Genomic DNA, 2500 nt, shown 5'->3' with positions numbered 1-2500 from the left:
CAAGGAAATCCTTGCATGTTTGAAGACAGCGTAACAGACTTGGCGTGGGATCTTTCCAATACAGCGTTGGCTTTAAGAGCGTATGCGGTGTCTAAAGAACACGTTTTTGTAAGAGAAGGGACACCCATTTCCAATATCTCTGGGCATACTTCATGGACTACTTACTCGCTTTGAAAAAAAGATAAACATTGTAAAAAAAAACCTCTAAAAGTGGTACAACAATTCTGCCATACAATTTCACCACCGTTCAAGTCCTTTTTTTAAATCAAAAGTGTTTTAACTACATTTAGTAAAGTTGTAACGTTTTTGAAATATTATATTCCTGATAGGAATGAGAATATTTATTATATTTTTAAAAATGTTATTTGATATAAGAAAAAACAAAAAAAACAACAAATTAGATTCCCATTAATGCATGATTTTAGAGGTATTTCCCTTTTGTCAGCTGGTCTAGTCCAGGTCAACATTGACAGGAACGGTCGTGGCAGTTCTAATTAAATAAAATTTTTGTATGTTGAAGGAGGTCTAAAATATCGGCATGTATTTCTGAGAGAAAAAACCCAAAACACCCATTCTAGTGTTACCAACCTACCTATTGCTTTAACCTTATCATTAAAAATCAGAAAAACAGAGGGTGCCCACCTCGTGACTCGAAATAGCTGAGCCATGTAGGACTAACATGATCTATGCAATTAATTAACTACTAACCAGTTGTGGTAACCATCTCCAGTTGGGCTTTGGCGACACTTAGATGTGAAACTTACCACCAAAAAAACGGTTATAGCAGTGAAGAAATATAAGTATTTACTTATTTATTCATGTATTTACTTCTATTATGTGAAAAAAATTCCAGGGTGTTTACTCTAAGACCCATAGCAAATTTCAAAACACAAACTGTAACACAGTTTGTTGTTATTACTAACCCCAAAAGAACGTGATGATAGAAATGGGTAGGGTAAAAAAAACCCCAAAAGAATCAGCAGGAAAAGAACATAATAATATTCCTATTAGTACCTAAGGGTCAACAAAGATTAACACTGGATATAATATTTAACAAGACCATTCTTGTTTCCTTTCAGAGAACAAAAGTTTTATTGTCGTCAAGGATCTGTCCAGACAGCCACACTAAATCATCATGGTGTTCCTCGACAAAGGCCAGGCGCTGGTCCTCCTCGTCTTCTCGTGCCTCCTGCTGAGCGCAGCGAGTGCGGAGGAGGTGTACCACTCTCACTCTCACGAGGTGCACGCCGACAACAGCCACAGCCACAGCCACAAACACAGCCACAAGAACGAGCACCACCACTATAGATAGATAGATAGATAGATAGATAGATAGATAGATAGATAGATAGATAGATAGATAGATAGATAGATAGATAGATAGACAGACAGACAGACAGACAGACGGACAGACAGACAGACAGACAGACAGCCACACAGACAGACACACAGACACACACACAGGGAGAGAGACAGAGATGGAGAGACAGAGAGAGAGGTGAGGAGGGAGAAATGAACAGATAGAGAGAGACAAAGAGAGAGAGGGAGGGAGAAAAAGAGAGAGAGAACTAGGGAGAAAGAGATGGAGAGATAGAACATTTTAGAAAGAGAGGCATGGAAGTGAGAGAGGGATGAGAGAGAAAAGAGAGGAGATGAGTTAGGAGGAGGTGTGTCAGGAGGAGATGAGGTATGAGGAAGAGGTAACTATTTCCGAAGAATATCGTGAGCATTGGCTTGCCGCGGTCTCTCTGGGAATAGAATCTGATTGAGTATTTGGCCGCTTGATAAATGCTGTTTTGAGAAAATTGAAGTTTAAGTTTTTTAAAATCCTTGTTCAGTTTCTTTAAAAGACAAGGAGAGTTTTCTCTATAACCAAACAAATACACACACCAATGAAACCAAACTTCTCCTATAGGTAGGGGAATGCCCACTTTTGGTGTAGGTCAAGATTTCTGGAAACCCCCGAATTCTGTGTTAACCCGCTTGTCCTTAAAAGAGACCATATAACTTTCTTGTTCCAAATCGCAGATGAGTTGCCCCGAAATCATGCACGAACATAAGAAATGAGAAAGACCCGTTGGTGGTAGATATATAGCTGTATCATCTGGGTTTTTTTTGTTTTGTTTTGTTATATTTTACTTTGGTTTTTTTTATATTATTTGTGTGCAATTGTTTTTAGGAATAGATTGCGTGTAAGATTAAACAGAAGAATATTTTACAACATAACAAAATATGCCTTGTAAACAAAAATTTCTTTATTTTCTCACACATCTTTCACACTCAAACATAATATCTCAACTCATTATGGGACATTCTAATATGAACCGTAAGACCCCTAAAAAAAACCAATCATTCGTCCATACGAATAGTCTTTAAGTCTTTAAGTATTGTCTTAAGTCGTATAGTCTTAAAGAGGAATAATCCTGAGTCCAGACTGGTCGCTCGTGCTACGACGAGTGATGACGTAGCACTGTCCGTTATGACGTTATCCTGGAGGGGC

Source organism: Aplysia californica, unplaced genomic scaffold, assembly GCF_000002075.1.
Source record: "Aplysia californica isolate F4 #8 unplaced genomic scaffold, AplCal3.0 scaffold00637, whole genome shotgun sequence".
In the NCBI taxonomy this organism is placed as follows: domain Eukaryota; kingdom Metazoa; phylum Mollusca; class Gastropoda; order Aplysiida; family Aplysiidae; genus Aplysia; species Aplysia californica.
This window is presented reverse-complemented; position numbering follows the sequence as displayed.